This window comes from Balaenoptera acutorostrata, chromosome 2 (assembly GCF_949987535.1).
Source record: "Balaenoptera acutorostrata chromosome 2, mBalAcu1.1, whole genome shotgun sequence".
NCBI lineage: Eukaryota > Metazoa > Chordata > Mammalia > Artiodactyla > Balaenopteridae > Balaenoptera > Balaenoptera acutorostrata.
In genome coordinates this window covers 178,015,168-178,038,937 of record NC_080065.1, presented here as the reverse complement: position 1 = coordinate 178,038,937, position 23,770 = coordinate 178,015,168, and the positions used below count along the sequence as shown (strand labels likewise).

The 23,770-nt window shown below is 41.6% G+C and overlaps 1 protein-coding gene across 1 annotated transcript in view; it reads left to right on the top strand.

Moving 5' to 3' along the window:
- The window catches only part of PRKCSH (protein kinase C substrate 80K-H), a 141,073-nt gene extending 127,790 nt beyond the window's left edge, over nt 1-13,283 (top strand). Inside the window, exon 18 of the mRNA XM_057541718.1 lies at nt 13,269-13,283. The gene's annotated coding sequence lies outside the window, so the exon portion shown is untranslated. The remainder of the gene's footprint in view (nt 1-13,268) is intronic.
- Nucleotides 13,284-23,770: the final 10,487 nt, after the last annotated feature.

Below are 23,770 nucleotides of genomic sequence, written 5' to 3'. Positions count from 1 at the left end.
TCCTTCTAGTGTATTTTTCATTTCTGTTATTGTGTTGTTTGTCTCTGTTTGTTTGTTCTTTACTTCTTGTAGATCTTTGTTAAACATTTCTTGTATTTTCTCAACCCATGCTTCCATTCTATTTCCGAGATTCTGGATCATCTTTACTATCATTACTCTGAATTCTTTTTCAGGTAGGTTGCCTATTTCCTCTTCATTTATTTGGTCTCGTAGGTTTTTACCTTGTTCCTTCATCTGTGACATATTTTTTTGCTGTCTCTCTCTTTTTTTTTTTTAATGAGTGGGATTGTGTTCCTCTTTTACTGGTTGTTTGGCCTGAGGCTTCCAACATTGGAGTTTGTAGGCTATTGGGTAGATCTGGGTCTTGGTGCTGATATGAGGACCTCTGTGAGACCTCACTCCGATGAATATTCCCTGGGGTTTGAGGTTCTCTGTTAGTCCAGTGATTAGGACTCAGAGCTCCCACTGCAGGAGCTTCCGCCCAACCCTGGGCTCATGAACCAAGATGATGCAAGCTGCGTGGGGTGGCAAAAAAAGAAAAGAGAACAACAACAAAGTAAAAAATAAAATTAGACTAGGAAACTAACAGGTATGTTAGAAAGAATGTAAAAATAAAAATACGGATGAATCAACAACTGGAAGGTACATCAGTACCACAATAGTAAAAAAGAGGAGGAGGGAAAAGGAAAAAAAAAGGGAGGCAATGGGGGAAAGGTTTTGGCTGTGGAGAATGGGGCCTAAGCAAGGACGAGCTTTGGGTGGTGGGCAAGGCCAATGCTCAGGACCCACAGGGATGGAAAAGGCCCTGGGGGCTGTGGGAGGTGGGGCTTAGGCTCAAGGAACAGAAGGGGCCCAGGCGTGTCCCCCACCCCTGGTCTCAGAGGGCAGGGGACCTCACCTGGGAGCCCAGCAGGCTTCCTGGGCTTGAGTGGGCAGGGCATATGCCCTCCTCTCCTCTACTGATTCTCTGGTCTGGGGTCTGGGAGGGCCCCTCCTGCCTGCCTCTCCTGATCTCCCCAGCCTCCCTCCTATGCCCCCAAGGACGATGCAGCCTGGAGAGGGCTTTGGAGGGCAGGGGACTGGCCTGGGAGCTCAGCAGTCTCCCCGGGCCCCAGTGGGCAAGGCAATCGCCCTCTGCTCCTCTCCCGCTCCTCCTGGAGGGCCCCTCCCACCTGCCTCACCTGATCTCTTCGGCCTACCTCCATTGCCCCCAGGACCCATGTGGCCTGAACAGGGCCTTGGGGGGTGGGGAAACTGGCTTGGGAACTCAGCAGGCTCCCCAGACCCAGTGGGCTAGGCGATCGCCCTCCACTCCTCTCCTGCTCTTCCTGGAGAGTCCCTCCCACCTGCCTCTCCTGATCTCCCCCACCTCAGGGGCGCCGATCTTGTCTGGCCTCCACTTCTCCCCCATCAGTCCCCCTACATCCTACCGGTTCATTCTGGGGTCCCTCCCATCTTCTTGGGTGTCAGAGTCCCCCACCAGCAGCCGGCACATGCCCTAGTTGTGGCTCTTGGACTCTGGAGCACAGGCTCAGTATTTGTGGTGTATGGGCTTAGTTGCTCTGCAGCATGTGTGATTTTCCCAGACCAGGGATCAAACCCGTGTCCCCTGCAATGGCAGGCAAATTCTTAACCACTGTGACACCAGGCAAGTCCCTTTTTGGTTTCTTTTTATGTTTTCTATTTCTTTGTTGATATTTCCACTCAGTTCATACATTGTTCTTTGTCAGACATATGTTTTGCAAATGTTTTGTCCCAATTTGTGGATTGTCTTTTCATTCTCTTAACAGTATCTTTTGAAAAACAGAAAAAATTAATTTTAATGAACTTTAATGGATCAATTTTCTCATTCATGGATCATGCTTTTGGGGTTGCATCTAAAACCTCATTGCCAGACCCAAGGTCATCTAGATTTTCTCTTATATTATCTTTTATTTAAAAAATTTTATTATTTATTTATTTGACCACTCTGTTTGGCTTGTGGGATGTTAGTTCCCTGACCAGGGATTGAACCCGGGCCCCTGCAGTGAAAGCGCCGAGTCCTAACCACTGGACTGCCAGGGAAGTCCCTTATATTATCTTTAAGATGTTTAAAATTTTGCATTTTACATTTTGGTTTATGAGGTACATTTGAGCTAATTTTTGTGAAAGTTTTAAAGTTTGTGTCTAATGATTTTTGCTTATAGCTATCCATGCATTCCATTGTCATTTGCTAAGAAGACTTATTTGTTGAAAAAACTTTCTTTCTACATTGAGTTGCCTTTGCTTCTTTGTCAAAGATCAGTTGACTATATATGAATTTATTTTTGGGTTCTCTGTTCTGTTCCATTAATCTGTCAATTCTTTTTTTTTTTTTTAAAGATTTTTGATGTGGACAATTTTTAAAGTCTTTTTATTGAATTTGCTACAATATTGTTTCTGTTTTATGTTTTGGGTTTTTGGCCCTGAGACATGTGGGATCTTAGCTCCCCGACCAGGGAACAAACCTGCACCCCCTGCATTGGAAGGCAAAGTCTTAACCACTGGACCACCAGGGAAGTCTCAGTCTGTCTATTCTTTCACATTGTTTTGATTACTGTAGCTGTCTATTAAGTCTTGAAGTCAGATAGTCTTGTGACTTTGTTCTTCAGTATTGTGTTGAACATTCTAGGTCTCTTGCCTTTCTGTATAAACTTTAACCAGTTGTCATTATCCATAAAATATCCTTGACTGGGATTGTGTTGAATCTATAGTTCAAACTGGGGAGAAATTACATCTTAATAATATTAAGCCTTATGATCCATGAACATGGGATATTTTTCCATTTATTTAGATTTTAAGTTTCTTTCAACAGAGTTTTGTAGTTTTTTCTTTTTAAAAAATTAATTAATTAATTAATTTCTGGCTCTGTTGGGTCTTTGTTGCTGCACGTGGGCTTTCCCTAGTTGCCATGAGTGGGGCTACTCTTCGTTGCAGTGCACGGGCTTCTCATTGCAGTGGTTTCTCTTGCTGCAGAGCATGGGCTCTAGGCGCTTGGGCTTCAGTAGTTGCAGCACATGGGCTCAGTAGCTGTGGTTCGCGGGCTCTAGAGCGCAGGCTCAGCAGTTGTGGCACATGGGCTTAGTTGCTCTGTGGCATGTGGGATCTTCCCAGACCAGGGCTCGAACCCGTGTCCCCTGCATTGGCAGGCAGATTCTTAACCACTGCGCCACCAGGGAAGTCCCAATGTTTTGTAGTTTTAAGAGTATAAGTTTTGCACTTCTTTTGTTAAATTTATTCCTATGTATTTTAGCATTTGGGTGTTGTAAATGAATTTGTGTTCTTAATTTTATTTTAAAATATTTTATTGCTAGCATATAGAAATACAATTGATTTTTGTATATCAATTTTGTCCCTCCAACCTTGCTGAACGCATTTATTAGTTATAATAGTTTTTTTAGCAGATTCCTTAGGATTTTCTATGTACAATATCATGTCATCTGTGAATAGAGATAGTTTTACTTCTTCCTTTCCAGTCTGGATGCCTTTTATTTTGTATTTTTTCCTAGTCTAATTGATAATGATAAAACATCTGATATCATGTTCAATAAAAGCAACAAGAGTGGACATTCTCAATATTATGACATAGTATGAGTGTGTTTCGTGTTTGGTAATTGCAATCATTGTTGCTTTTGTTGTGGCCATCCATTTACAATGCTTGGTGTCAGTTTATTTATCTCTTGTAAAAGTAAAATACAGTGTGTGTGTGTGAAAAAAAAAAAAAGAGTGGACATTCTTGTCCTGTTTCTGTTCTTGTAAGGAAAAGCATCCTGTCTGTCACCATTAAGTGTGATCTTAGCTGTGGGTTTTTCATAGCTGTCTCTTGTCAGCTTGAGGAGGTTCCTTTCTGTTAACAGCTTCTTGCAGGGACTTCCCTGGTGGTCCAGTGGTTAAGACTACACCCTTCCACAGCAGGGGTTGCGGGTTCAATCCCTGGTTGGGGAACTAAGGTCCCACATGCTGTGCAGGGCAGCCAAAAAAAAAAAAAAAATGTTGCTGCATGTTTTCATTGTGAGACAGTGTTGGATTTTGTCACAGGCTTTTTCTGTGTCTATGGAGATGATCATGTGATTTTTGTTATTCTATTGATATGATGCATTATAATAGTTGATCTTGGGATGTTAAATCAACCTCGCATACCTGGAATAAAACCTACCTAGTCATGTATAATTCTTTTTTTTTTTTTAATACTTATTTATTTATTTATTTTTGGCTGTGTTGGGTCTTCGTTTCTGTGCGAGGGCTTTCTCTAGTTGTGGCGAGCGGGGGCCACTCTTCATCGCGGTGCGTGGGCCTCTCACTGTCGTGGCCTCTCTTGTTGCGGAGCACAAACTCCAGACGTGCAGGCTCAGTAGTTGTGGCTCACGGGCCTAGTTGCTCCACGGCATGTGGGATCTTCCCAGACCAGGGCTTGTACCCCTGTCCCCTGCATTGGCAGGCAGATTCTCAACCACTGCGCCACCAGGGAAGCCCTAGTCATGTGTAATTCTTTTATATGTCCCTGAATTAAGTTGTCTAGTACTTTGTTGAACATTTTTATATCCATATTTATAAGAAATAAGTGTGTAATCTTAGTCTGATTTTGTTATCAATGTAATACTGGTTTTGTAGAATGAGTTGAGAAGTGTTCACTCCTCTTTTATCTTTTGGAAGAGTTTGTGAAGACTTGGTATTCATTCTCTAAATGTTTGGTAGAATTCAGCAGTAAAGCTCTCTGGACCTGGGGTTTTGTTGTTTTTAATAGATTTTATTTTTTAAAGTAGTTTAAGGTTCACTGCAAAACTGAACAGAAAGTCAAGAGTTTCCACGTGCCCCTGCTCCTCCCACATGTGCTCCTCCCCCACTCTCAATGTCCTGCACCAGAGTGGTGTATTTGTTACCATCAATGAACCTACGTCGTCGACACAACACTATCACCGACAAGTCTGTAGTTTACACTAGAGTTCACTCTTGGTGTTGTACATGCTATGGATTTTGACAAATGCATAATGACATGCATCCACCATTATGGTATCATACAGAATAGTTTCACGGCCCTATAAATCCTCTGTGCTCGGCCTATTTTTCCCTCCCTCAACCCTACCCCTGTCAACCACTGATCTTTTTTTTTTTAACATCTTTATTGGAGTATAATTGCTTTACAATGTTGTGCTAGTTTCTGCTGTATAACAAAGTGAGTCAGCTATACATATACATATATCCCCATATCCCCTCCCGCTTAGTCTCCCTCCCACCCTCCCTATCCCACCCCTCTAGGTGGTCACAAAGCACCGAGCCCTGTGCTATGTGGCTGCTTCCCACTAGCTATCTATTTTACATTTGGTAGTGTATATAAGTCCATGCCACTCTCTCACTTTGTCCCAGCTTACCCTTCCCCCTCCCTGTGTCCTCAAGTCCATTATCTACATCTGTGTCTTTATTCCTGTCCTGCTCCTAGGTTCATCAGAACCTTTTTTTTTTTTTTTTTTTTTTTAGAATCCATATGTATGTGTTAGCATACGGTATTTGTTTTTCTCTTTCTGACTTACTTCACTCTGTATGACAGACTCTAGGTCCATCCACCTCATTACAAATAACTCAATTTCATGTCTTTTTATGGCAGGGTAATATTCCATTGTATATATGTGCCACATCTTCTTTATCCATTCATCTGTCGATAGACACTTAGGTTGCTTCCATGTCCTGGCTATTGTAAATAGTGCTGCAATGAACATTGAACCACTGATCTTTTATTGTCTCATAGATTTGCCTTTTCCAGAATGGTATATAGTTGGAATCATACAGTATTTAGCCTTTTCAGATTGGTTTCTTTCATTTACTAATATGCATTTAAATTTCCTCCATGTCTTTTAATGGTTTGATAGCTCATTTCTTTTTAGTGCTGTATAATATTCCATTGTCTGGAGGTAGCTCAGTTTATTTATCCATTCATCTACACCAAGGACATCTCAATTGCTTCTGTGTTTAGGTAATTATGAATAAAGCTGTGATAAACATCCATGTGCAGGTTTTTGTGCAGCCCTAAATTTTCAACTCATTTGGGTAAACCCAACTTGGGCATTGGTTTGGGGACCAGGAGACTCCCCTCTACCACATGGGATGGAGGTAAGAACAGCTTACTCTGTGAAGATCAAGTAGATGTGGGTCTGTGATAAGGTTTGTGTAAAATCCCAGTGCTGGGACAACTGGATAGCCACATGCAAAGGAAAGAAGTTGGACTCTTACTTCATACCACACACAACAATTTACAAAAAATGGAACAAAGACCCAAACATAAGAAGTAAAACTACAATACTCTTAACAAACATAGGCAGAAATATTCATGACCTTGGATTTGGCAAAGTATTCTTAGATATGACACCAAAAGCAAAAACAGCAAAAAAAGATATTTTGGATTTCACCAAATTAATAAATTTTGTGCACCAAAGGACACCATCAAGAAAGGAAACACACCCATTAGAATCCTTGTGCACTACTGGTGGGCATGTAAAATCATTTTGCTTGTATGGAAAACAATATGGCAGTTCCTCAGAAATTATACAGGTACTATATGATCCAGCAATTCCTCTACTGGGTATATACCCCAAAGAATTCAAAACATGGACAGATATTTGTATATTTGTTCATAGGATGATTATTCACAATAGCCAAAATGTGGAAGCAACCTAGGTGTTCATCAAGGGATGAATGGATCAACAAGATGTAGTATATACATGTAATAGAATAGTATTCAGATTTAATGAGAAAGGAAATTCTGACACATGCTACAACATAGATAAACCTTGAGGACATTATGCTAAGTAAAATAAGCCTGTCCAAAAAGGACAAATACTTCATGATCCCATTTATATAAGGTTCCTATAGCAGTCGAATTTATAGAGACAGAAGATAGAATGGTTTCAGGGGCTGGAGGAGGGTGTGAATGGGGGGTTGCTGTTTAATTGGGTATGGAGTTTCAGTTTTGCATGATGAAAACAGTTCTGGAGATTGGTTTCCCATAGTCAATGTACTTCACACTGCTGAACTGTACACTTAACAATAGTTAAGATGTAAATTTTATGGTATGTGTATGTCATCACAATTAAAAGTATAAAGTTTTAAAGCAAGAGAGTGAAAACACTTCTCACAGAATGGAATAAAAATTTGAAAATAATATATCTGATAAGGGACTTGCATCAAGAGTAAATGAAAAACTCCTATAAATCAATAATAGAAAGCCAGATAACCCAGTTTAAAAGTGGCAAAACACTTGGGACTTCCCTGGTGGTCCAGTCACTAAGACTCCACACTCTCAGTGCAGGGAGCCAGGGTTCGATCCCTGGTCAGGGAACTAGATCCCACATGCCGCAACTAAGAGTTTGCACGATGCAACTAAAGATTCCGCATGCCACAATTAAAGATTCCGCATGCCACAATGAAAAGATCCTGCATGCCACAACTAAGATCCGGTGTAGCCAAATAAATAAATAAATAAATATTTTAAAAAGTGGCAAAACACTTGAACAGACATTTTTCCAAGGAAGATATACTAATGGTCAAGAACATATGAAGATTTCTGAACACGATTACACATTAAGAAAATGCAAGTCAAAACCACAACAAGGGTGGGGGTTAGGTGAAATGCACGAAGGGGGTCAAAAGATACAAATTTCCATTTATAAAATAAGTCACAGGAATGTTATGTACAGCATGGCAACTGTAGTCAATAAATACTGTATTGCATATTTGAAAGTTGCTAGAAGAGTGGAGCTTTAAAGTCCTCATTGCAAGATAAAATTTTTTTTTGTAACTATGTGTGGTAAGAGAGGTTAACTAGACTTATTGTGGTGATCATATTGCAATATATACAAATGTGGGATCATCATGTTGTACAGCTGAAACTAATATAATGTTATATGTTAATTATAACAGTTAAAAAAACCCCGTAAGATACAACTTCATACCCACTAGAATGGCTAGAATCAAAAGTGAAAGAATAAGTGTACTTGAGGATATGGAGAAATTGGAACCCTCATACATGGTGGGAATACAAAATGATGCAGCCACTTTGGAAAACAGTCTGGCATTTCCTCAATACTTAAACCTAGGGGGCTTCCCTGGTGGCGCAGTGGTTGAGAATCTGCCTGCCAATGCAGGGGACACGGGTTCGAGCCCTGGTCTGGGAAGATCCCACATGCCGCGGAGCAACTAGGCCCGTGAGCCACAACTACTGAGCCTGCGCGTCTGGAGCCTGTGCTCCGCAACAAGAGAGGCCACGATAGTGAGGGGCCCGCGCACCGCGATGAAGAGTGGCCCCCACTTGCCACAACTAGAGAAAGCCCTCGCACAGAAACAAAGACCCAACACAGCCATAAAATAAAAATAAATAAATAAATAAATAAGCAAATATGGTTAAGAAAATATATTAAAAAAAACAACAACAAAAAACTTAAACCTAGAATTACCACATGACCCATCAATTCCACTCCCAGGCATATGCCCAAGTGAAGTAAAAGCACGTGTTTACCCAAAAACTTGTACATGACAGCACTGATTTGAAACAGACTGTCAGCTATTTCTCCAGCAAAGATGGGTTTATTCAGGATCAGCAGAGAACTGCAATTCAGGGTGTGCAACCACCGCAAGCTGTGTGCAAGTCTCCCCAGAGCAATGGAAGGAGAATGCTTTTACAGAAGGGAAAAGGACTTTGGGAGGGTTATAGTAAACAGTCTACGGTTTTTCATTGACTGAATCTTTGCCAAGAAAGGAGGCTTTCTTCTTCCTCTTGGGCTCTGCTATGACTGCAGGGTGTGGGAGCTTCCCCTTCTGCTCTCCTGACTCTATTTAATTAATTTGTTTAATTAAACAAGTTTTATTTAAACAAATAAATGTTTATTAATTTTTTATTAATTTTTTTACAAATGCTTATAGCAACATTTTTCATAATAGTCAAAAGGTAGTTACAATCCAAGTGTCCATTAACAGATGAATAAAGAAAATGTGCTATGCCCATATAATGGAATATTATTCAGCCATAAAAACAAAGGAAGTATTGATACCTGGATATCCCTTGAAAAAATTATGCTAAGTAAATGAAGTCAACAACAAAGTCCACATATTACATAATTCCATTCACATTAAGTCAGTGAATACTGAAATCTAAAGAGACAGAAAGTAGATTAGTGACTGCCTGGGGCCTGAAGGAGGAAAATGGGAAGATACTGATAGCTAAAGGGTACAGGTGTTTCTTTTTGAGATGATGGAAATGTTTGAAAATTGACCACAGGGACTTCCCTGGTGGTCCAGTGGTTAAGACTTCACATTTCCACTGCAGGGGGCATGGGTTCCATCCCTGGTTGGGGAACTAACATCTTGCATGCCATGCAGAGGTGGCCAAAAATAAAATAAAATAAAATAAAAAAACAAAAATATAAAAAAGAAATAAAAAAAATAAAATTGACCATAGTGATGAATATACTGAAAACCACAGCATTGTACATGTTAAAGTGGTCCATTGTACATTTTAAAGTGGTCCATTGTATAGTATGTGTTGCATCTTAACAAAGCCTTTCAAATAAATGGCTAAATGCATTAAGAGTTTGCAATCCAGTCTCTAAAGCATATTAATAGTTTCTGGGTACATCCCACATTTATATGATGTGGGACATTTATAATTTAATGTGGGACATTTATAACAATTATAATAATGTGGGACATATATGACATTTATAATTTATTGTTTTTCTTTTATCAGTGAAAACAGGAATTTTGCTGTAGGGCTATTACAGTTGTTTACATCTCAAGGTGCTTTAAGAACACACTGAAAAACTAATGTAAAACATACACCTAAGAATTTAATGAACATGTCTCATAGCTTGTGACTGGTGAGAGGAGATCTTCCTGCTCCAGTCTGGCCTGTCCCCGGCAACTCAGTTGCTCTGGACTTGCTCCTCAAGGGGTCGGTCCATCTAGAAACAGCTTTGAGTAACCTGCTTACACCTGTGCCCCATTCAGGTCCGAAGCAGGATTTGGTTGAAAGCAAAGATCCTTGGAGGGCCAGAGAGGAAGCTGGGTCCGCTTGGTCACGTGACCTCCACCTGCTGTTAACTCTGGGGGCGGGGTGGTGGGGGTGGTGAGAGGAGGTCCTTGCGGACAGTCCTCTAGGGGGCACATCAAGGGCAGGTGGGTGGGGCGACGCTCGGCTGGGCGTGGACATCGCTACGCCTTGTGGATGCGCCGGGGATCGCGGCTTACCGGTACTTAACCGCCTCGGGTGTCTCTGCTGGACCGTCTGTTGCGCCTTGACCTGCCCGGGCCGCGGGAGTGGAAGGGAGGACGCCGGGGACGCCAGAAGTGGGGAAATGGTGAGTGTGCGGGGCCATGTGTCCCAGGACGGGGAGGGGGGATTGAGTCGGAACCTGCCGTGGCGGGACGCTGGCCTCCCTGCAGTCAACTCTGCAGTCTGCGAACTCGCGTGGGCCGGGGGCGCCGCTCGGACCTCAGTCTCCTCCGTCTTGCTAGTGGGGGCGGGGCCGGCAGCCGGGACCCCGGGAGTCCTGTCCCGTCGCTTCGCGCCGCGACTTCAGCTCCTGCGCAGCTCTGCGCCCGCAGCCCCCGAGTACCCCAGATTGTACGGTGACCTTGGGGAGGGTCATCAGGAGACAGTCGTGACTCGGTTTCCGGGGTTCGTGCGTGGGAGGAGCTGTGGTCTGTGGTGTCCCCAGTCCCTGTTTTCTTCCCAGGCGGCACCCATTCTCTTTCGAAGTTTTAAAAATTTTAGGAAGCAGGACCTCAAATCCATGACACTGTCCCCGCAACCTAGCTTTTCCTAGGACTGGTAGTAAATCCCTAAACTTTCAGATCCCTCCCACCTTCCCAAGGCCCACTTGCCCTCTCGAATTCACAGCATCATTATCAGCTGTTCGTTCTCCGTGGTGCATTTCAAACGGACCCAATATTTTAATTGTTTATTCTCCACAGCCGATGGATGGCTCTTTTTAAAAGATTTATTTTTTGTTTGTGGATATTTTACATGAAAGGAAATCAGAGAATTACCAGCTGGAACTACTTTATATGAAATCCTTGTCTCTCTCCCCCTGGATCTTTCCTGGATACCTATATCCTATATCCTATGGGAAGTCTTTGGGGCACAGGTACGTCTTTGGAAATTTTCCTGGGTGTTCTCACCTGTCAGCCCTACCCCTCTCTGTGTTTGTCACGTTGAAAAATTTATTCACTTATTTGAGTCTCAGTTTTTCAATATATAAAATGTATTAAATTAGTAGATCTTGAAAGACAGTATAAAATATTTACAAAGAAGTGAGTTTCCAAAAAATGAAATAATGTACTTCAGTATTATTACATTATGTTTGTTCCGTTTATTTCTTGTTTCCCTTTTTTTACTCCCCTGGGAGTGTGTATAAATATTCTGAGGTCTTGTTAGGAGCCAAACTTGGGTCCGCACGCCCACACATAGTAAAGCCAACCTACTGACACTGGGATGTGGTGAAAGTGCAGCATTTATTGCAGGGCACCAAGTAAGGAGTCCAGGTAGCTAGTGCTTAAAAGTCCTGTACTCCCCAAAGGCTTTCAGGGAAAGATTTTTAAAGATGGGGTGAGGGAGAGGGTGTTGTGGGGTGTATGATCAGCTTGTGGACATTCTTCTGATTGGTTGGCAGTGAGGTAATTGGGAGTCAGCATCATCAACCTTCTGTTTCCAGCTGTTCTGGGATCTAGGTGCTGGTGGGCGGCATACCGTTAACATCTTCCACCTGGTGAGGATTTCAGTATCTGCAAAACAGCTCAAAGGACATGGCTGAGAATATTATCTATAGCCCTTGAGGAGGAACTAAAGGTCCTTGACTTTAATGGCTAAACTATTACTATTTTATATTGCTTGACTGTTGTCCTTTTTTTCTGCATTTTCTCACTTCTCTGATTAAATTTATTCTTTGGAACTCTGGGAAGGCCTAGGAGGCTAAAGTTTTTCTACAGACAAGAGGCAGGTGGAGGACATGGCCGGGGGTGGGGGGAGGAGGTCTGTTCCAGAAGGCCCCATAGGGTCCTGCTTGGTTACAGTCTGTCCTTATTTTGGGGGCGTTTCAAGGGGAATATCAGGTCTTAGACTTGCAACACTTAGAAGTGTTCAAATGTGATTGTTTTCCAAGCAGTTTCTTGCTGTGGAAATAATAATTAACTGTTACATTCATTTCTGAAGGGAATAGATATTTGTGAGTTTTCTCGTTGAACTAGCCTTGCAATTTTCTTCCCTCCTTTACACATAAACACTGCTTTTGAGTGACTTTACTGGATTCTCCAAACAGTGGGTTCGTCACTTTCAAAATATCAATGCTGGTCCAGAGCAACTTGGCTGGGAGCAGAGTTTGAGGTCAGTGTCTCTAAGCGAAGCCCCTGCCTTGAGGCTGCAAAGGGAAGGACTTGAAGGCCAGTTGGTTCTTCCTGAAAGCCTCCCCCTGCAGGTGCTTACCTGCTCACACCCACCTGAGAAGGAGCCCTTTCTACTGAGAGAAGCTCCAACCCTGGAAAGCTGGGGATGCACCTGCGATGGGGGTGGCAGGGTGGAGTGGTGCCCTTTTTGAGGCTGTAACTGTGGTTCCTTTGTGCCTGTTTCTAGATGTAGGTTGGAGTTTTGCATCCACAGCTTAGGTATGATCCAAGTAATTTGTGCCCATTGAGAAAACCTGTGAAGGTCACGCATTCTGTCTTCTAACAAAGGGTCTTGAATTCGGGAGTTCTCTGGGTCAGAACCTTTTGTTGAATTTGGGTGAGAGTTTCCTCATTGTGAGAATGGAAGCCTGGGGGAAGGAGCTTTTCCCATTATTCCCCAGGGAGAGGAGGGCAGGCGGAGCTCTCAGAGTTTATTCTTGTGACTGCTCTGGTGTCCCCACCCTCCTTCTCCAGGGACTGACCTGGCCTGACGGTTCTATCTCAACCAGGAGAGTCTGGAGCCCAAAGCTTGGGAAGGTGTTTCACCTTCAGAATGTAGCTTTTGCTTCTGAACTGTGGGGCGCAGGCTGCTTATTTCAGCTGATTCAAATATTTGTGATTCTTTCCCTTGATTCCTTTATCTGTTGATTATTAGGACCCTGTAACTGATTTCCCTTAGCAGTTTGTAATTTTATTTCCTGTGAGAGTGTGTGAGACTTTTAATTTCTTGGGCTTTGAGAATGTAAGTTGACTGAAAGATACAATGTGAGTTGGACGAGAAAATTCTGGAGACAAATAGAATATTTGCTCCTTTTAGGGCAGAGAACCTCAAGATGTGAGATGGGTAAATTTAAATTTTCAGGTACATTTTCAAGTTTTAAATTAGGTTTTCTATGTGCATATCCCTGAGAATTTTGATATTTAAAAGGCTATACTATTGCCAAGCCAAATGAATTTCCATTTTAATTGATGGGAGGAAAACTACTTAAAGCTTACTTAAATCTTTGAGAACCATGCTATGTTTATGGGATTAGGCCCAAACCTTTAGTGCATTATAATATGCAACCCATTCCCCCAGAGACCCCCCAGTTTGATATATAAGGACAAATTCTGATGCCTATTATTTTCTTTCATTTTTAAAGTTCACTGTTTATACCCAACCTTGTTCCAGAAAGGGTTTAAGGTGGCTTAAAATAGCCTCTTGTTTAGTTAGGAAGAGATGTGAAAAATTTCATTTTTTATGGCTTAAGCTTTTATAACCATTAAGGTTTAAAGGACTATATCTTAGAATGGTTTCCTATGAAGAAAAGTTAAAATTAATGAATTTAAAAAAGCAAAAGTAAGTTAAAAATACAGGCTAACAGATAGTCAAGTAGGTAATAAATTAAGTACTCTGTTTATTTTAATAATGCATGTTAAGGGTAAAATAACTCTGTAAGATAAGAATCTAACTTAAGAAGATTCCCCACCAGCATATCCTGGTTGCCTCTAGTGCTCTTGCTTCAGCCACCCCAATACCTGTGTTGATCATTTCTTGAGCTTCTTGTGTTTCTTTATATAAAGACAAGCAATTGCAAATGCATTTTTTTTCTTACACGTTTGCGCGTGTAATGAGCAGACTCCCCATTTTTTTCTGTTTTCGGCTGCGTGGCTTGCGGGATCCTAGTTCCCCGACCAGGGATCGAACCCCGGCCCCCTGCAGTGGCGGTGTGGACTGGACTCCCCATTTTTGGAGGTTTGACAGCTCACAACTTAAGCCTCTCTCGCGCCCCCACCTGGAGAAGCTGATGAGAAAGCCTGGGTGGTCTCTCCCTTAGAGCAGGAGATTCCACCCGCACAGGCCCCTGTGTGCAGAACACTTGCCCTAGCCTCACTCCTCAACCACAATGAACACCCAGCCCAGGCTCCTCTCTTTGTTTTCTGAAGCCGTTTCTGAGCTGCTTGAGAGGCCAGCCTTGCCCTTTCCTGAGACCTCAATTGTGTGAGTTGTAAGCCTTTTCCTACCCTTTTGGTATGTGTGCATGTGTGTACACATCAGCATCAGTCTCAACAAGGGAACCCTACCTCTGCAGGTGACCACAGCAGTTGGCACCGTGAGCAGCACGTCTGGACATGACCACCCCCCCCCCACCCACCCCCGCCCCGGGAGTCTGTCTTCTCTTGCTCTGACTTGCTCACCTGCTCTGCTGTCTGATGGGGGCCAGTGCTGTGGGCTGCTGGGTGCTGGGGAGCTCTTGCTGTGAGCTGTGCTGCCTTTTGTTGCATTGTTGACCCCACCAGGACTCAGTTCTATGTTCAGCCGACCAGAGATGGCAGTTTTGAGAATTCCTAAAGCTTTTAGGAGCAGGAGTATGGGATCGGGGCTCTCCTTAAAGTAGTCCTGGGTTGATGTCTTTGACGGATTTATCTGAGTGTTAGAGTGAAGCGATGACAGAGGCTGGTTTGGCCCTGACACACCCCAGGGTTTGGGTGGCAGAGGGGGACTGTACCCTGGAAAATGGGTGGGTCCATCAGATAGCCACTCCTGAAACATCTGCCATTTAAATAGGGAGAAAGAGAAGAGAGGGGGGAATGGCAGCCAGTAGATGGCAGCTGAGTTCACCCTCCTAATTCTAGGGGCTCACCAGGACCCTTGGGTGTCTCTGCTGCTGTGGTCCCTGACTCCACTGCAGCAAAGATCCTACTCTTGGGGTTACAGGGGACAACACCATGGCACCCCTGTGGCCAGCAAAGGTACTAGTTCAAACTCAAACTAAGCCCTGGGTCTTTAAACCCTACAAAGCAACCAGTTGTCATGGGGGAGACCCCTAACCCTAACGGCACTGGTGTGAGGCTCTCTGGAGGAAAAAAATGATAAGCACCAGGATAGCTAGGACACCTCTTCCCCTGAAGTATATCCAGTGATGAAAATACAACAGGGGAGGAAAGGAGGGAGGAAGCAAAAGCAGAAAAAAAAATACTGAAACAATTTGACCTATTGGCAATCCAACATATACTAAAAGATTTTACGCAACAAAAAAGGTAAAAGGACACTGCTTGGCTTTTGCCCTCTACAACATAGGTTCTGAATTAATTTTGCCATCTGGTGTAACGTACCAATTCAGAAATCTTCAAGCAATTAATCAATACTAGGTCTGAAAGTAGAGTCATATGGGGGTCCCACTAAATTTAAGCAAGGTACTCATGATCATCTTAGGGGAGTTACTGAATATACTATAGGGGACAAATAGGTATGCCTCACCTTAATCATCAGAAAACTACTGTCTTGCCTAAATTCCCCATGGTCATAATACCCAGTGTCCTAAAATATCCCATACCAAGCAGGGAAACTCTACACTAATGAGTCATGAATTAAATTTATTAAAAAATTTTAAATTTCTGCTATTATTTCTATTTAAAAATTAAAAAAAAATTTTTATTTTATATCGGACTATAGTTGATTTACAACGTTGTGTTAGTTTCAGGTGTACAGCAAAGTGATTCAGTTATACATATACATATATCTATTCTTTCTCAAATTCTTTTCCCATTTAGATGATTACAGAATATTGAGCAGTGTTCCCTGTGCTATACAGTAGGTTCTTGTTGGTTGTCTATTTTATATATAGTACACTGTATATGTCAATCCCAAACTCCCAATTTATCCCTCCCCCCAGCCTTTCCCCTTTGATAACCATAAGTTTGTTTTCTATGTCTGTGTGTCTATTTCTGTTTTGTAAATAAGTTCATTGGTATCATTTTTTTAGATTCCACATATAAGCAGTACCATATGATATTTGTCTTTCTCTGTCTGACTTACTTCACTTAGTATGATAATCTCCAGGTCCATCCATGTCGCTGCAAATGGCATTATTTCATTCTTTTTTATGGCTAATAGTCTACTGTATATATGTACCACATCTTCTTTATCCATTCAGCTGTTGATGGGCATTTAGGTTGCTTGCATGTCTTGGCTATTGTAAACAGTGCTGCAATGAACACTGGAGTGCATGTATCCTTTTGGACCATGGTTTTCTCCGGATGTATGCCCAGGAGTGGGATTGCTGGATCATATGGTAGCTCTGCTTTTAGTTTTTAAAGGAACCTCCATACTGTTCTCCATAGTGGCTGTACCAACATGAATTACATTTAAATGAAGTCTTTGGCACTTCCAAATTGTCTTGACAAAAATGGGATTCCACAGACCTTACCCCCGCCACTGCCCCCCCCAATTAAGTTACTTAATCTGTCCCAAAGTAAACCGGACTTTGAAGGATTGAAAACCATTGTATAACACCTATTTAATGAAGAAGTGATTATCCACTGTTCTTCTCCTTTAATAGTGGAATTTGGCCTGTTCTTAAACCTGGAAAGAATGAATGACACCTCACAGTGCATTACTGCAACCTGGAGGCTGTGGTCTCACCACACAGACCCCTATTCCCAGTCCCCAACATTATGGGAATTACTGACTCCGTCCACTCAGCAACTGGTAAATATCCTGCTCTCCCAGATTTGGCTATTTGGCTATTTGGCTATTCAGTGCCTGTTTGAATAGCCTCTCAGCTGCAGTTGGTCCCACCTCTGAAGGGACATGATACACCTTTACCTGGTTATCCTCAGGGAACCTCAGCACATTTACCACTGCACACAGTCTCTGCAGGCAGGATCTGAACCACATTTCCCTGGCTCCAGGAGCACAGGTCTGACATGACGCCAGTGATACCCTCCTCTGAGGACACTGGTTTGACATTCATTCAGGAAAAGAAATAATGAAAAAAGGAATACCTCCCAAAATGGATGGGTCATTGCCCCACACATAATGTGAGGCCCTAACACTGGTTAAGTTCCTGAAAATTCTTTGCTAATGAGACGGCTTCTCCCTCCCTGACACTGTAAGAAATAGCTCTTATCCCTGTCAGCATCCAACGCATCTACTTGGTTCTTTTGATGTTCAGAGGCAACGTATTTCTTGTTTACAAATTTTACTTGAGTCCGTTTATGCTGTTGCTTGTAAATTGGCCCACCTTGAATGGGCACCCCTACCATAGAAGGGTCTTTACTGTGTTTAAATTGCCACACAGCAGGCACTCACTGTAGAGGGTGTAGCAACTTCTCTCACGCCTCCTTGAGTTACGCATCGTGGCCTTAAGTTGTCCATAGGCTTTTTTTTTTTAAAGATTTTTTTTTTTTTGATGTGGACCATTTTTAAAGTCTTCATTGAATTTGTTACAATATTACTTCTGTTGTCTGTTTTGGTGTTTTGACTGCTAGGCATATGGGATCTTAGCTCCCCGACCAGGGATTGAACCCGCACCCCCTGCATTGGAAGGCGAAGTCTTAACCACTGAATCTCCAGGGAAGTCCCTGTCCATAGGTTTTATTTATTTCTTTATTTGGTTGGTTGCGCCGGGTCTTAGTTGTGGCAGGCAGGCTCCTTAGTTGTGGCTCGCTGGCTCCTTTGTTGTGCCATGTGAACTCTTAGTTGCAGCATGCATGTGGGATCTAGTTTCCTGACCAGGGATTGAACCCAGGCTTCCTGCATTGGGAGCGTGGAGTCTTAACCACTGCACCACCAGGGAAGTTCCCCTGTCTATAGGTTTTTTTTAAAAATTAATTAAATTTATTTTTGGCTGCGTTAGGTCTTTGTTGCTGCATGCGGGCTCTCTCTAGTTGTGGCGAGCGGGGGCTACTCTTCGTTGTGCGTGGGCTTCTCATTGTGTTGGCCTCTCCTGTTGTGGAGCATGGGCTCTAGGTGCACAAGCTTCAGTAGTTGCAGCACGTGGGCTCAGCAGTTGTGGCGCATGGGCTTTGTTTCTCCGTGGCATGTGGGATCTTCCCGGACCAGGGACCAAACCCGTGTCCCGTGCATTGTCAGGCAGTCTGTGCCACCAGGGAAGCCCTGTCCATAGGTTTTTGATGCAAGGAATTGCCCTCCTCTGCCCCACACTATATGTCATTAGAGCTGCATTTCCACCAGGTACTGTGCTTTCCTGAAAACAGAGGCTCTCCAAGGCCCTGAGCACGTGACCCTCCACCCGGCTGCTCATTATGCCTTGGGATCTGGAAACAGCACCCCGTGAGCTCAACACAGCTACTGACACCTCCTTGCAACATAATAGAGCCAAACCTGGGCCCTCCACATTCCTCCCTGCAAGAGCGGGTGGCCTCCCCTCTCCTCAGTCCCTTGCCAGGTACCGTGATGCTGAAGGAGGTCATCCCTTCCCCAGACTGCTAGGCTCCCTGGGGAGCTCCTTGGGATTAACTGAATGAAAAGCAGTGAGGTGCAGCAGTATTTGCAATAGCCAGGACATGGAAGCAACCTAAATGTCCATCGACAGAGGAATGGATAAAGAAGATGTGGTACATATATACAATGGAATATTACTCAGCTATAAAAAGGAATGAAATAGTGCCATTTGCTGACATGTGGATGGACCTACAGATTGTCATACAGAGTGAAGTAAGTCAGAAAGAGAAAAACAAATACCGTATAATATCGCTTATATGTGGAATCCAGAAAAATGGTACAGATGAACTTATTGGCAAAGCAGAAATAGAGTCACAGATGTAGAGAACAAATTTATGGTTACCAAGGGGGGAAGGGGGAGTTTGGGATGAATTGGGAGATTGGGATTGACATATATACACTACTATGTATAAAATAGATAACTAATAAGAACCTACTGTATAGCACAGGGAACCCTACTCAGTGCTCTGTGGTGACATAAATGGGAAGGAAATCTAAAAAAGAGGGGATATATGTATATGTATAACTGATTCACTTTTTGCTGTACAGCAGAAACTAACACAACATTGTAAAGCAACTATACTCCAATAAAAATTAAAAAAATATATCTGTGAAAAAATAAAGAAAAGCAATGAGGACTTTGTATACTTTGTGGGTGACATGGCCACAGTCCTACATGATGGAGCTCAGTAGGGATGAAGAGCTGCTGCTTTTCATCCCTTAACTGGGACGTCCCTGATAAAGGACTAGACCCAAGGGTCACGCAGCTGACCAAACATCAGGCTGTCATCTGAGCACTGGCCAACAGTTGGCCCATCTGGACACATTTACAGATTCCTAGATGATTGTCTAAGAGTTCCCCCTTTGTGATAAAAGAACTCTGGGAATCTCTTGCCTCACAGATACCCACCATATAAATCAAGGTAACACTGGTCTGCATGTATACTGAGTCTGCAATACGAGGCTTCACCCACCGGCACACTCCTCATCCATGCTGGAGTTCTAGATACGGATGACAATAACCAAGGCACTCATTTCACTTCTCAGGACACACGGGGCTGGGCTCTCGGAAAAGACATTCAACGGAACTTTCACCTCCCTTCCCAGTCTTGGCCTGCAGGCCTCATAGCATACCATGATGGCTAAAGTTCAAATCAATTAAATGAACGATGGCCTGTTTCAATCATCAGTGATCACTGGTGGATATTAAGGTGTCTGTTTTAGTCTTTTCTTTTTTGCTAATAGACTACTTAAAATTTTTATTGAAATATAGTTGATTTACAATGTTGTGTTAGTTTCAGGTATACAGCAAAGTGATTCAGTTATATTCTTTTTTTACATTTTCTTCCATTATAGGTTATTACAAGATATTGAGTATAGTTCCCTGTGCTATTCACTAGGTCCTTGTTAATTATCTTTTATATACAGTAGTGTGTATTTTTAATCCCAAACTCCTAATTTATCCCCCTCCCCTTTCCCCCTTTGGTAACCAGAAGTTTGTGTTCTATGTCTGTGAGTCTATTTCTGTTTTGTAAATAAGTTCATTTGTATCACTTTTTTTAGATTCCGCATGTAAGTGATATCATATGATATTTGTCTTTGTCTGGCTTACTTAGTATGACAATCTCTAGGTCCATACATGTTGCTGCAAATGGCATTAGTTCATTCTTATTTATGGCTGAGTAATATTCCATATGTACGACAGCTTCTTTATACATTCATCTGTCGATGGCCACTTAGGCTGCTTCCATGTCTTGGCTATTGTAAATAATGCTGCTATGAACATTGGGGTGCATGTATCTTTTTGAATTAAGAAAAGGTTAAGTTTTAATTTTTTCTTTTTTCTAATAGACTACTTTTTATTTATTTATTATTTTATTATTTTTTTTGGCTGTGCCGTGTGGCCTGTGGGATCTTAGTTCCCCGACCAGGGATTTAACCTGGGCCCTTGGCAGTGGAAGTGCAGAGTCCCAACCACTGGACTGCTAGGGAATTCCCTAGACTACTTTTTAAAGAGGAGTTTTTATTTTCCAGAAAAGTTGAGAAAATACAGAGTTCACATATAATCCCTCTGCCTTCATGCAGTTAACCTTATTTTTTATATCGTATTACTGTGTATGCATGTTATAATTGATTCAACGATATTGATGCATTAAAGTCCACACTTACCTTAGAGTTGATTCTTTGTTTTATATAATCTATGGTTCTTGGCAAAAGTACAATGACATGTGTTCATCACTTCAGTAACATACAGAATACTTTCTCTGCCCTAAAAATCCCCTGTGCTCTACCTATTCATTCATTTGTCCTCCCCATCCCTAAATTCCTGGCAACCGAAGATCTTTTTATGGTCTATATTTTTGTCTTTTCCAGATTGTCATATACTTGGAATTTTGTAGCCTTGTCAGATTGGCTTCTTTCACTTAACAATATGGTTTTAAGTTTCCTTTGTCTTATCATGCCTTTTTATCACTCATTTCTTTTTATCACAGAATAATATTTCATCATATGGATATTTTCACCACTAATTGTTTATCTGTTTGCCTATTGAAGGATATCTTTGTTACCTCTAAGTCTTGCCAGATAGAAATAAAGCTTATATAAACATTTAGAATATTAAGAGTATATTTAGGACTTCCCTGATGGCGCAGTGGTTAAGAATCTGCCTGCCAATGCAGCAGACACGGGTCCGAGCCCTGGTCCGGGAAGATCCCACATGCCACAGAGCAACTAAGCCTGTGTGCCACAACTACGGAGCCTGTGCTCTAGAGCCCGCGTGCCACAACTACTGAAGCCCGCGTGCCTAGAGCCCGTGCTCCACAGCAAGAGAAGCCACCGCAATGAGAAGCCCACGCACCGCAACAAAGAGTAGCCCCTGCTCGCCGCAACTAGAGAAAACCCGTGTGTAGCAACAAAGACCCAATGCAGCCAAAAATAAATAAATAAATAAAATTAAAATAATTTTAATAAATAATTAATAAATAAATAAATTTTAATAAATCATTAAAATAATAATAATTTTATTAAAATAAAATTTAAAAAAGTATATTTAGCTTTGAAAGAGACTGCCTGTTTTCCACCTTAGGCATGTCATCCTCCATTCGCACCAGTAATGAATGAGATTTCCTCTTGCTTCACATCTCCATCATATGGCGTTCTCAGTGTTTTGAATTTCAGCCATTCTAATAAGTGTCTGCTGGTATTTCATTTTGTTTTAGTTGCAATTCCTTAACGGTATGTGATGTTGAGCATCATTTGTATGTGTATTTGCAGCCTACATATCTTTTTTGGTGAAATGCGTGTTCAGAACTTTTGCCCATTTTTAATTGGGGTGGTTGCCTTATTGCTGAGTTTTAAAAATTGAAGTATAGTTGAGTATGATATTATATAAATTACAGTTGTACAATATAGTGATTCACAATATTTAAAGGTTATACTTCATTTATAGTTATTATAAAATATTGGCTACATTCCCCATGTTGTACAATATATCCTTGTAGCTTATTTTATGTAGAATAGTTTGTACTTCTTAATTCCCTACCCCTATGTTGCCCCTCTCCTCTTCTCTCTCCCCACTGGTAACCATTAGTTTGTTCTCTATATCTGTGAGTTTAACTTCTTTTTTGTTTTATTCACTAGTTTGTTGTATTTTTTAGGTTCCACATATAAGTGATATAATATGGTATTTGTCTTTCTCTGTCTGACTTATTTCACTTAGTATAATGCCCTCCAAGTCCATCCATGTTGCTGCTAATGGCAAAATTTCGCTTTTTTTTTTTATGGCTGAGTAGTGTTTCATTGTATATATATACAACATCTTCTTTTTCATTCATCTGTTGATGGACACTTAAGTTGCTTCCGTATCTTAGCAATTGTAAATAAGGCTATGAACGTTGAGGTGCATGTGTCTTTTTGAATTAGTGTTTTTGTTTTTTTGGGATATGTACCCAGGAATGGAATTGCTGGGTCATATGGTAGTTCTATTTTTAGTGTTTTGAGACACTTCCATACTGTTTTCCACAGTGGGTGCACCAATTTACATTCCTATTAACAGTGTAGAAGGGTTCCCTTTTCTCCTCATCCTCGCCACATTTGTTGTTTGTATTCTTCATGATGATAGCCATTCTGATGGTGTGAGGTGATAGCTCATTGTGGTTTTGATTTGCATTTCTCTGATGATTAGCAATGATGAGCATCTTTTCATATGCCTGTTGGCCATCTGCATGTCCTCTTTGGAAATATGTCTACTCAGTTCTTCTGCTCATGTTTTTTTTTTTTTTTAGAAACTTTAATTTAATTAAGTTATTTAAAAAATATTTATCTTATTTATTTATTTATTTTGGCTGTTCCAGGTCTTCATTGCAGCATGCAGGATCTTCACTGCGGCATGTGGAATCTTTTAGTTGTGGCATACAGCCTCATAGTTGCAGCATGTGAGCTTCTTAGTTGCATTGAATCTGTAGATTGCTTTGGGTAGTATAGTCATTTTCACAATATTGATTCTTCCAATCCAAGAACATGGTATATCTCTCCATCTGTTTGTGTCATCTTTGATTTCTTTCATCAGCATCTTATAGTTTTCAGGGTACAGGTCTTTTGCCTCCTTAGGTAGGTTTATTCCAAGGTATTTTATTCTTTTTGATGTGATGGTAGACGGGATTGTTTCCTTACTTTCTCTTTCTGATATTTCATGGTTAGTGTATAGGAATGCAAGAGATTTCTGTATATTAATTTTGTGTCCTGCAAATTTACCAAAATCATTGATGAGCTCTAGTAGTTTTCTGGTAGCATCTTTAGGATTTTCTATGTATAGTATCATGTCATCTGCAAACAGTGAAAGTTTTACTACTTTTTTTCTAGTTTGGATTCTTTTTATTTCTTTTTCTTCTCTGATTGCCGTGGCTAGGACTTCCAAAACCATGTTGAATAGAAGTGAGGAGAGTGGTTTTTGTCTTGTTCCTTATCTTAGATGAAATACTTTTAGCTTTTCACCATTGAGAATGATGTTAGCTGTGGATTTGTCTTATTTGGCCTTTATTATGTTGAGATAGGTTCTCTCTAGGCCCACTTTCTGGAGAGTTTTTATCATAAATTGGT